We start from the raw sequence: 13406 nt of genomic DNA on the forward strand, positions 1-13406 counted from the left end.
CTTCACAGAAGATCGGATTAAGTGGTACGCGATAAATTAGGTGTACTAATGAGCAGAAGGGACAGACAGACCCGTTCTCCACCCACCTTTATAACCTTTCATTTCCTCTGTTATATTCACCCTTCAGCCCCAGTTCACATCGGTGCGGTTTACCATGCGATTTGACATGTCAAATCGCATGCCTTGGCAGTCTATTGCCGGCAACGGTACTGTCCCAATCAGTGCACTGCCGACTTTGCGGCGCCACACCGATTTCCAAAAGTAGTTCCTGCACTACTTTTAGTGACTCCGGGGGGGGGGGGGGTATTTCAATAGACATCTGTGCATGAACCCCAACACAGATGTCCTTCAAATCGCCCCTCAAACTCACACTGAAATGCGGGTTTGAAATTGTGCGAGTTCAGCTGTGAACGTCCCCTCACTTTGCTGTGCCATTCTGGCCTCGCCCACTTCCCACCAGATTTGACCAGGTGCTTCGGAGGTCTTCCAGGAGCACCAAAAATGCAGCTGGAATCACCGGGCTGTGATTTAAAAAGACAGAGACACAGTGCAGCAAACAGCAGCCTCAGGAGAGGAACAGGATATTATATACTGTATATATATATATATATATATATATATATATATATATATATATATATACACACAGTGGGGACAGAAAGTATTCGGACCCCCTTAAACGTTTCACTCTTTGTTATATTGCAGCCATTTGAAAAAATCATTTAAGTTCATTTTTTTCCTCATTAATGTACATACAGCACCCCATATTGACAGAAAAAGACAGAATTGTTGACATTTTTGCAGATTTATTAAAAAAGAAAAACTGAAACATCACATGGTCCTAAGTATCATCATTAAATCATCATTAAATGTAACCTATGTGATAAGGTTGGTCACCCTTATAGCCGGTGCCCTGAGGCTTTGCACAATAAGCCAGAGTTGGTGGAGGAATTTTTCAGTCTGGATAGAGAAGAGTCTGGGTTGGCGGAGGTTGTACCAGGGGATCCTAGTGTCTCTGTCCCGTCAGTATCTGTGTCTGTGATGCCGCCTGTGGTGTCGGTGTCCCCCCAGTCTGTGGTGTCAGTGTCCCCCCAGTCTGTGGTTCCCCAGTCAGTGTCAGAAAGTGTGGTTGTCAAGTCTGTGTCTGCACCTATTGTTTCTCCTAGTGTAGTGAAGGCAGCGGAGGGTGCTGAACCAACGTGTATGGTGGTGCCAACCCCTCCTGCTCGGCGTAGCAGAAGTGAGGGTGGAGTTAGGGATAGATTGGATGATGGTGGGGGGGAGGTGGGAAGGGCATGAGGGTGGCTGTTGCAGAATGCAAAGTGAATGATGTGGAAGTCGGGGTGAATGATGTGGAAGTTGGGGCGAATGATGTGGGGGAGGGGTTAATGGAGGGTTTTGGAATCACATCCTGATGGCGAATAAATCTCAAAATGTTTCTTAGCCTGGATTGTGTTTAAATTGAGGTTTGGGGTTTGTAGTTGTCATTAAAATATGTTTCTTTCTATGTAATCTTGTCAGGAAACGGTTTTCTTTACTTGTTGATGTAAGCACGCTTTTTTTTTGTTTAGTAGTTGTTTATTTTTGTGTAAATATGTTTTTATTAATGAACTGTATGTTTGTGTGATTTTTTTAATAGAAAATTTACCCTCCATGCTTTACTGTAGGAATGTGTCAGGGCTGGGCTCAGCCCTTCCTTCTCTGAGCTGGCCGCTCAGCTGTTGGCTAATTGCCAGCTCCTATCTCTCTCCACAGTTACTCAGCTGTTGATGATCCTGCTCGTCAGTTCTGCCTACTTAAGCCGTCCAGTCCAGAAGAGCTCTGCCTTCGCCTTGGTCACATCACAAGAAACTATCTCCTGCAGGCCTGTTTAAAAACTGGCTTTGCTGACATCTCTTCTGGCTCTAGATCCTGCTTGCTGTTCCACTACATTGATCCCTGACTATCCGTTCCAGTTACTGAACTTTGGCTATGTTTTGACTACGTTTGTTCTTTTTACTTTTATAATTAACCACTTGCTGCCCGCCCGCCGTCATATGACGGCGGAACGGTGCAGCTGTTGTTCTGGGCCGCCGTCATATGACGGCGCAGCCTTCCAGTCAGCCCAGGGGGCGCGCACGCACCCGCATCACTCGGGTCCCGGCGCGCGTGCCCGGCGGCCGCGATGTCTGCTGGGCACCCGCGATTGCCTGGTAACCGAGAAGGACCGTGGATCTGTGTGTGTAAACACACAGATCCACGTACTGTCAGATGGGAGGAGACCGATGGTGTGTTCCTTGTACAGAGGAACACCGATCGGTCTCCTCCCCTTGTGAATACCCTCCCCCCACAGTTAGAATCACTCCCTAGCAACACATTAACCCCTACAGCGCCCCCTCCTGGTTAACCCCTTCATTGCCAGTCACATTTATGCAGTAATCAATGCATTTTTATAGCACGGATAGCTGTATAAATGTGAATGGTCCCAAAAATGTGTCAAAATTGTCCGATGTGTCCGCCGCAATATCGCAGTCACGATAAAAATCGCAGATCGCCGCCATTACTAGTAAAAAAAAAAAATAATAATAAAAATGCTATAAATCTATCCCCTTATTTTGTAGACGCTATAACTTTTGCGCAAACCAATAAATATACGCTTATTGGATATTTTTTACCAAAAATATGTAGAAGAATACGTATCGGCCTAAAATGAGGAAAAAATTTGTTTAAAAGAAAAATAAAAATTTGGATACTTATTATAGCAAAAAGTAAAAAATATTGTGTTTTTTCAAACTTGTCACTTTTGTTTTGTTTATAGCACAAGAAATAAAAAACGCAGGGGTGATCAAATACCACCAAAAGAAAGCTCTATTAATGGGGAAAAAATGATAAAAATTTCATTTGGGTACAGTGTAGTATGACTGCGCAATTGTTATTCAAAATGCAACAGCGCTGAAAGCTGAAAATTGGCTTGGGCAGGAAGGGGGTGAAAATGCCCAGTATGGAAGTAGTTAAACAAGTGTGATTTTAACTGTACTGTCTCAGTCTGATTTCATGGTTTCTGACAGAATGGTGTTATTTGTATGGTTAGCTGTATTGGATTTCCGCCAGACATGTCATTTGGTGTTGCGGCCAAGTAATTCAATTTTAGCCTCAATTGACCACCCTAAACGTATCTTGAATATTCTGAGGTCACATGGAAAAAAGGTGTTATGGTGAGATGAGACTAAAATTGAATTATTTGGCCTCAACACTAAACTTTATGTCTGGTGGAAATCCAATACAGCTCACCATCCAAAACCATTGCAGAGAGCAGTCTCTTAGCTCCTCCTCTGGAACCCCCCCCCCGCCGGTGCTTTCCGCTCCTCCTGTTCTGCGAGTGCCCCCCCCTTAGCAAGCCAAGTCAGTCAGGCCTATCACACAGCTTCTTACCATATGGAATTGACCACCCCAAGGATTGGTCAGATAGTGCAGTTTTTAACCCAAAAGTAGTAATCAGACCTCCAGATATGAGTCATCAATCGGTTCGCTTAGTATGCACCACCAGTATCTACCTTCCAATTCCAATATCAGATAAGCCAGATCTCTCACATCAAAGAGAACAAGTCCATCTCCTGATCTAGTAAAACCGCAAACAAAAATGTATTCAAAGTATTGCACTTACATTCGTCAATTTAAAAAAACAGCATACCAGAGTATTGTTTCAAACCAACAAGATAGCTGTGCTCCATGCCGGTGATTGATAATGTCACTTCACCCTACTCGTTTCGTCATCAAAACACGTTGTCAGGGCCATTTTTTTTATATAGCTCTAGAAAGACTCCCACCGACCAGCTGGATAAGTACACAAGCAGGTCACCCTGGTGGATGAGGTGCAGGGTCTAAGTACTAATTGGTGTTCACCAGAGCTCCTGATGGTGGAGATGGGTTTTGCTGTGTGTTAGTGCCAGGTTGCAGCCCTCAGGATTGCCCCATCAGGAGGTGAGAAAGCCAGGGTCCAGTAGCAGCAATAGCAGGTAGGGATAAGCAGAAGCATAGTCGGTAAACAAGCCAAAGGGTTAGCAACAGGTGGTTGCAGGTTGGGATCAAATGAAACCTAGTCTAGGAACAAGCCAAAGGTCAGTAACGAGTGATTGTAGGTTGGGATCAAATTGAAGCATAGTCTAGAAACAAGCCAAAGGTCAGTAACAAGTGGTGGCAGGTTGGGATCAAATTGAAGCATAGTCTAGAAACAAGCCTAAGATCAGTAACAAGTGGTGGCAGGTTGAGATCAAATGGAGGCGTAGTCTAGGAACAAGTCAAAGGTCAGTAACAAGTGGTGGCAGGTTGAGATCAAATGGAGGCATAGTCTAGGAACAAGCCAAAGGTCAGTACCAAGTGGTGGCAGGTTGGGATCAAATGGAAGCCTAGTCTAGGAACAAGCCAAGGGTCAGTAACGAGTGGTAGCAATGATATGGACAAGAGCAGGACATGGCTGGCTGAAGAGAGCACAATAATCTGGCACACAGGAAGTGCAAACTCATGGCTTAAATATGAAGTTCATGGGAGGAGCAAGGGGTTCAAGGTTTATCAGAGACAATATCAGAGCTGGGCTCAGCCCTTCCTTCTCTGAGCTGGCCACTCAGCTGTCGGCTAATTGCCAGCTCTTATCTCTCCACAGTTACTCAGCTGTTGATGATATCCTGCTTGTCAGCCTGCCTACTTAAGCCCTCCAGCCCAGAGGATCTCTGCCTTCACAGAGCCTTAAAATCACAGAGACGCTCTCCTGCATTCCTGTTAAAAGACTTGCTTGGCTGACATCCCTTTTGGCTCCAGATTCTGCTTGCTGTTTTACTATGCTCATCTCCGGCTCTCTGACATTTGGCTTGTCTGACTATCTGTTCCGGTTCCTGAACTCTGGCTAGGTTTTGACTACGTTTTGTTCTATTTACTTTTATTATTAAACAAGTGTGATTTAACTGTACTTCTGTCTAGGGGTGCAACGGATCGTCATCGATCCGTGACCCGTACGGATCAACCTCCGCGGATGGGGACACTCGCGATCCGCGGAGCGCTCTGTGGCCTCGGCCATAGGCCATCTTGGTACACCCGGCGGCCATTTACACGTGATCGCTCCGTCAAATGACGGAGCGATCACTTGTAACAAACCGGCGTCATGTCATGATGCTGGTTCCTCTCTCCCCTCTGTGTACTGATCTGTACAGTGGAGGGGAGAGATCGGGTGTCAGCAATGCCCTGCCAATACTCTGCAATGCCCTGCCAATACTCTGCAATGCCCTGCTGCAATACTCTGCAATGCCCTGCTGCAATACTCTTCCATACCCTGACAATACTCTTCCATACCCTGCCAATACTCTGTAATACTCTGCCATACCCTGCCAATAGTCTGCCATACCCTGCCAATACCCTGCCAATACTCTGCCAATACCCTGCCAATAGTCTGCCATACCCTGCCAATAGTCTGCCAATACTCTGCCAATACCCTGCCAATACTCTGCCAATACCCTGTCAATACTCTGCCAATACCCTGCCAATACTCTGCCAATATACCTTGCCAATATACCCGCCAATACCCTGCCAATACCCTGCCAATACTCTGCCAATATACTCACCAATATACCCTGCCAATATACCCGCCAATACCCTGCCAATACTCTGCCAATACTCTGCCACACCCTGCCAATAGGGAGATTGTGGATATTACAGTGGGGGAGATTTTTTTTTTGTTGATCCGAAAATGATCCGAACCGTGACTCCTGATCCGAGGAACCATCCGAACCGTGAGTTTTTTGATCCGTTGCACCCCTACTTCTGTCTAGGTTTGATTTCAAGGTTTCTGGCAGACAAGCAAGGCAAGATGTTTCTAAGGCCGCGTACACACGGGCGGACTTTTCGGCTGGACTGGTCCGACAGACTTTCCAGCGGACTTTCGACGGGCTTTTGACAGACTTCCGACTGACTTTTTAACGAACGGACTTGGCTACACAAGATCACACCAAAGTCCGACGGATTTGTACGTGATGATGTACACCGGACTAAAATAAGGAAGTTGATAGCCAGTAGCCAATAGCTGCCCTAGTGTCGTTTTTTGTCCGTTGGACTAGCATACAGACAAGCGTATTTCTGGGTCCGGCGGAGTTATGAAGTAAGGATTTGAAGCATGTTCCAAATCTAAAGTACGTCAGATTTGCGACTGGAAAAGTCAGCTGAAGGTCCGGTGAAGCCCACACACGATCGGATTGTCTGCCGGATTTGGTCCGTCGACGTCCGTCGGACAAGTCCGGTCAAAAAGTCCGACCGTGTGTACGCTGCATAAGAGATCAGACAGGGAGCTGTCCAACATCTCAGGTGGCTCAGCAAGAAGAGCTTCTGCTGGACGCAGCAGAGGTCATGGGTTCAGACCCTGGCCCTGTCACACCATAAAGATACATACGTGCAAAGGTCATTGAGAGTGCCAGACAAAAGGTCGAAGCATCCAAAATGTTTTATTATTTGTATAAATTCATTGCAGAAAAAAATTAAACAGCTAATGCAGCTCGAGGGCCCAAAATATCCCCTTCTTCAGGGCTTGGACACTATGAATAGAGAACTAAAAAAATGGCACAATAACATTACGATTAACCAGAAACAGGCAGTCAGCAGACTGCAATTTGCTTACAGACTGTTCTTAGTTAATTGTAAATACAACAAACAATTTATCCCGTATTGTGCTATTTTTGATTCCTCTCAACGACTTATAATACCCAAGCACTGAAAAATAAATTCTGGCCCTCCGAAACGTGTTGGATGTTTTGTATTTTTTATGACTTCATACAAATATTAAAAGCATTTGGACTTTTACTTTCCACCCTTTCGTCTGACGCTTTCATTGGACCTTGTATAGGTTACGCAGGCACATGCTGCAGCTCGAGATCAGAATAGAGAGACGATGTGCACACAACCTGACATCTGAATCTCCTGTAGATGATCTCCAGGAGTTTTCTTTAATATTGTAACCTTTTTTTTTTCCTATCCGCTGTTTTGGAAACACGGTGAGATTGTGTTTGTTTGTTTGTTTGTTCGCCTGTTTTGTAATTCAGTGCAAGCGTTCCCGTAGCGTGGCCTTAATTAATTTGCAGTTGTGAGCTTCGAATCCAATCTTAGAGAGATTTAATAGAGAGAGATGTAAATAATTCATTATAGAGCCTCTTGCTATGATGAAATGTCATTAGGAAACGCTGGAGGAAGAACAATGCCTTATAATATGTTTATCGGCTTCCAGAGGGGAGGAAGACTTGCCAGAACGATATAAATATATGTGTACATTTCAGGCCCAAAGAATCCAAAAAATCAGAGGGAAATTAAGAGACTTTATGGTTTGTGACCAAACAATTCCAACTCAGAGATGTAAGGGTCCAGTCCACCCAAAACAAATACTGGAACGTTTGGTAGATGCTCAGGAGTTAATGCCAACCTCCAGCCAAAAATAAATAAGAATGAATAGCTAATTAAAAGATAATAATCAAACTAGTTTTTGCTGTAATGTTCATCTTCAATATAGAGATGTTTCCTCCGCAGATTTCTGCCACTAGATGTCCTGAAGGCCAGCATCATTCAACCCACTTTCTCTTAGCCAAGGTTGTCTTTTACCCACCTCAAGATTGGGTGTGTCTTAATATGACTTCATATTGACTCTAACTCATTGGATTCATAATAAGTCCTAATCATTGGCTCCATATTGACTCCTATTCAATGGTTCCAAATTTGCTTCTATCCAGTGGCTCCATATTGACTCCTACTCAATGGCTTCATATGAATCCAACTCAGTGGCTCCATATTGACTCCTACGCAATGGCTTCATATTAACTCCTACTTGATGGCTCCATATTAACTCCTACTCAATAGCTCCATATTGACTCCTACTCAATAGCTCCATATTGATTCCTACTCAATGGCTCCATATTAACTCCTACCCAGTGGCTCCACATTGACTCCTACTTGATGGCTCCATATGACTCCAACTTAATAGTTCAATATTTACTTCTAACCAATGGCTTCATATTGACTCCTACTCAGTGGCTCCACATTGACTCCTACTCAGTGACTCCATATTGACTCCAACTCTTTGGCTCCATATTGACTCCTACGCAGTAGCTCTATATTGACTCCTACTCAATAGCTCCATATTGACTCCTACTCAATGGCTCCATATTGACTCCTACCTAGTGGCTCATAATGACTCCTACTGGATGGTTCCATTAACCTCCAACCTGATAGCTCAATATTTACTTCTACCCAATGGCTCCATATTGACTCCTACTCAGTGGCTCCATATTGACTCCTACTCAGTGGCTCCATATTGACTCCTACTCAGTGACTCCATATTGACTCCTATTCAGTGACTCCATATTGACACAAATTCCATGGCTCCCTGTTGACTCCAACTTAATGGCTCCATATTGGCTCCTACTGTAAATGATCCAATATGACTCAAATTCAACTACTACTTCATAGTGACTCCAACTCAATGGGTCCATATTGCCTCAAACTCCTTATTGACTCCTACCCAAAGGCTTCATATTGACTCCTACCCAATGGCTCCATGGCCCCATATTGACTCTTACTCAGTGGCTTTATATTGACACCTACTGAAGGGCTCCACATTGACTCCTACTCAAGGACTTCATATTGACTCCAACTCAGTGGTTCCATATTGGCTCTAACCTAATGGCTCCATATTGACTCCAGCTCAATGGCTCAATGTGGACTCCAATTCAACGGCTCCATATTGACTCCAGACAGCAAGTAGCAATTATATCATGGGGAAAAAGGCTGCTCTGTCCCTGATACACTATTCAAAAGATATCTCCCATGGGACTTTGTTGCAGCAATAGAAATGAAACAATTACAAATTTGTATGTAAAAAATAGAAAAACTTTTATTGTACAACAAGGTAAAAAATAGGTCTGCGTTGGGCTGAGACCCTGAGCCATTTTCTGTCGGTCTGGACATTTGGTCACGTCCACATCTTTGTAAGTCTATCATACTTGTTATAAATGTCATATGAAATAATAAAATCATGCATAATCTGGTAAAATTTATTATGAATTTCATTGTGCATGTTTCCTTGCTCTTTTGATATATGTAGGATTGCTTCCACTTCCTTACCCCCTGATGAAGGCGTATAAGTTGAAACGTGTTGGCTAGACCTGCCAATTTTTAAGCTTGTTGTACAATAAAAGTTTTTCTATTTTTTTTACATATAAATTTGTAATTGTGTGATTTCTATTGCTGCAACAAAGTCCCATGGGGGATATCTACCATATTAAGTCCAATTCAGTGGCTCCATATTGACTCCTATTTAAGGGCTCCATGTTGACTCAAACTCCATGGCTCAATATTGACTCCAACTCCATGGCTTAATATTGACTCCAACTCCATGGCTCCATATTGACTCCAACTCAATGGCTCCATATTGACTTCAATTCAATGGCTCCATATTGACTTCAATTCAATGGCTCCATAATGACTCCAACTCCATGGCTCTACATTGACTCCAACTTAATAGATCCATGTTGGCTCCTACTGTAAATAACCCAACATTTATTGACTTCAACTACAAATTCATACTGATGCTAATTTAATGACTCCATATTGACTCCTACCCAATGGCTCCATATTGACTCCAACTCAATGGCTCCATGTTGACTCCTACTCAATGGCTCCATATTGACTCCAACACAATGGCTCCATATTGACTCCAACACAATGGCTCCATATTGAATCCAACACAATGGCTCCATATTGATTCCAACTCAATGGCTCCATATTGACTCCAACACAATGGCTTCATATTGACTGCAACACAATGGCTCAATATTGACTCCAACACAATGGCTCCATATTGATTCCAACTCAATGGCTCCATATGGACTCCAACTCAATGGTTCCATTGACTTTGACTGTATATGACCCAATATGACTCCAATGCATCTACTATAAATGACTCCATCAATCTGCATCTATTCTAAAGTTCTACTTCAACATGGCAACAATGTTATTGCACTACTTTATACCTCCAGCAATGCTATTCTTGTGATTTTGTGATTTTTGTACTTATATAGGCAACATGCCTTGGTGGTATGTTACTTTTTCTTTGTCGCTGACATGTATGTACCTTGAAAATTTCAACAAACTTTGTTGAAAGAAAAAAAAATGTATTATTGGTATAGTAAAGGATATGACTGATGATTCTTTTCCTTATTGACTTTCCAGCTGCTTTTGGGTGGACTGACCCTTTAAGCAAAATGTCCCATCTGACGTCACTCGTACACTACAAGAGGCTCTTTTTAATTGAAGCAATTATTCCTGCGAATCACTCATGCGTGCTACCTGCCATGTAGAAACCACCAGCCGCCGCAAGTCATCCTCGTAATATAGAGAAAAATAATTAATCATAGTAATTAACAATTATAGCGATTATTAATCAAATCATACATTTGAGAAATTGCAGGTCAACATTCAGTTGGGTGTTCAGCTGTTTTACGTTTTTTTTTTTTCCAAGTGAGTCAAAATGAAAAACAAAAAAAAAAGGAAAACTTTAAAAGCACATCTATTAGAGAACATGTGGCGCCTGTCACTTGTGACAGGCGGATGGTTAGCGCGCGGTGTACCCGCGCACCCTGATTACAGAAAAGACGTGATATGACTTTATCCATTTGGATCCCATCTACCCCTGGGGCCAGAGAGATGCGCAATTTAAAGTGGACCTCTCCGTAATTTCACAAGTCTACATGAATTAATTCTGAATCTTGACACGTTACAATATACCACAACAATATCATTTTCCACCCTTTATCAAAAAAGTTTATGCTTGAGCCCCAGTCAGTGACTTTGCTTAGTCTGGGATGATGTCATCTGCAGACAGGACGAGGCACTTCCTCAGTTTCCTCCACCCCAGTACATTACCACCTTATAACAGCATCATGGGCTCCTGGGCAAAGTAATGCACTGGGCACCCCTTCCAGGAAGATGGTGACAGCCCTGCCCCAGTGATTAGACTGCAACATTGTAACTTTGTAGCAAGTCACAAGGTGAGAGGATACAACAGGGGCTGATCTGTGTCAGACATTTCTCAGAGCCGCATCCCATTCCAGGAAATAAATAGTGACCCTGAATAATGGCTGAACAAAAATGGCGCTGTCCTTATGAGAGAAATAGTATTCTATACCTTATATCAGTGGTCTCCGAACTCTGCTTGCCTTTATCTGGCCCCTGAGGCACTGTTCTTTCCACTGACACCCACATTAGGGCATCATTCCTGCCACTGGTTCCAATGGGGCACTATTTCTCCACTGACACCAATGATGGTGTGCTATTCCTTTCTCTGACACCAATGACAGGACACTATTCCTCCCACTGACACCAATGATGGTGCGCTATTCCTTTCTCTGACACCAATGATGGGGCCACTATTCCTCCCACTAACACAAATGATGGGGCTACTACTCCTTCCACTAACACAAATGATGGGGCACTATTCCTTTCACTGACACCAATGATGGGACACTATTCCTTTCACTGACACTAATGATGGGGCACTATTCCTTTCACTGACACCAATGATGGGGCTACTATTCCTCCCACTGACACCAATGATGGGACACTATTCCTTTCACTGACACCAATGATGGGGCTACTATTCCTCCCACTGACACCAATGATGGGGCACTATTCCTTTCACTGACACCAATGATGGGGCTACTATTCCTCCCACTGACACCAATGATTGGGCACTATTCCTTTCACTGACACCAATGATGGGGCTACTATTCCTCCCACTGACACCAATGATGGGGCACTATTCCTTTCACTGACACCAATGATGGGGCTACTATTCCTCCCACTGACACCAATGATGGGGCACTATTCCTCCCACTGACCCCAATGATGGGACACTATTCATTTCACTGATACCAATGATGGGGCACTATTCCTCCCACAGACACCAATGATGGACACTATTCCTCCCACAGACACCAATTATGGGGCGCTATTCCTTTCACTGACATCAATGATGGGGCACTATTCATTTCACTGATACCAATGATGGGGCCACTATTCCTTTCATGACACCAATGATGGGGCACTATTCCTCCCACTGACACCAATGATGGGGCACTATTCCTTTCACTGACACCAATGATGGGACACTATTCCTTTCACTGACACCAATGATGGGGCTACTATTCCTCCCACTGACACCAATGATGGGGCACTATTCCTTTCACTGACACCAATGATGGGGCTACTATTCCTCCCACTGACACCAATGATGGGGCACTATTCCTTTCACTGACACTAATGATGGGGCACTATTCCTCCCACTGACCCCAATGATGGGACACTATTCATTTCACTGATACCAATGATGGGGCACTATTCCTCCCACTGACACCAATGATAAGCCACTATTCCTTTCACTGACATGAATGATGGGACACTATTCCTCCCACAGACACCAATTATGGGGCGCTATTCCTTTCACTGACATCAATGATGGGGCTACTATTCTTCCCACTGACACCAATGATGGGGCACTATTCCTTTTACTGACACCAATGATGGACACTATTGATCTTTTATTAAAAGAATCAAGCAACCAATTTTATACAAAAGTAAAAAACAAAACCATAGTACAAAACTTCAACAGAAATCCAAGGAATACACATTCATGTTCAGAATATATACAATATATACATAATCCACTACCAAAATTATTTACATAAAGCAGCAGAGAGGGCCTAAGAGGCACAACCCATCACCTATGTACGCAGCCATTTATCAAAAATTAATCCAAAAAAATAATAATCTAGGGTGATAAGAGACAGACAGCCACACCCGGGAAAGAGACTCCTGGCAGTCAGGGAGGCTTGAAACCCCTCCACGCCTTCAACCAAGCCCCCTGACTCCGCTTGTCTCTCTCAAGTACCCGAATCTTCTCCACCTCATGCAGAATGTCATACACCACCACCTGAACAGGAAGGATTTTACGCCGAATGCAGACCTGACACCGTGCGTTCCAAGTGAAATAACGGACTACTAGGCTAACTAGAAAAAGTGTATCTAAACAAAAAACCCCACCAGTATTGAATGCTCCGTACACCCACTCAGCATAACCCAGCCTGGAGAGGAAAGGGACACCGAGGGCCCGCCCCACCTGTTTGTACACCTCTATGTTAAAAGGGCAATGAAGCAGAAAATGGTCCATAGTCTCCTCCTCACCTGCACACTCCTCCCGAGGACAGCTACGATCCACCCCACTGCGGAATTTCAAATTGCCCCTAACATAGAGTCTCCCATGGAAGCACAACCAGGCCAGATCCCTGAATTTAGGGGGTACTCTGTCCAAATTAATAAGTCTCAACCCTGCCCTCAAAACTGGGCCT

This window comes from Aquarana catesbeiana, linkage group LG01 (genome assembly GCF_042186555.1).
Source record: "Aquarana catesbeiana isolate 2022-GZ linkage group LG01, ASM4218655v1, whole genome shotgun sequence".
NCBI classification, from domain to species: domain Eukaryota; kingdom Metazoa; phylum Chordata; class Amphibia; order Anura; family Ranidae; genus Aquarana; species Aquarana catesbeiana.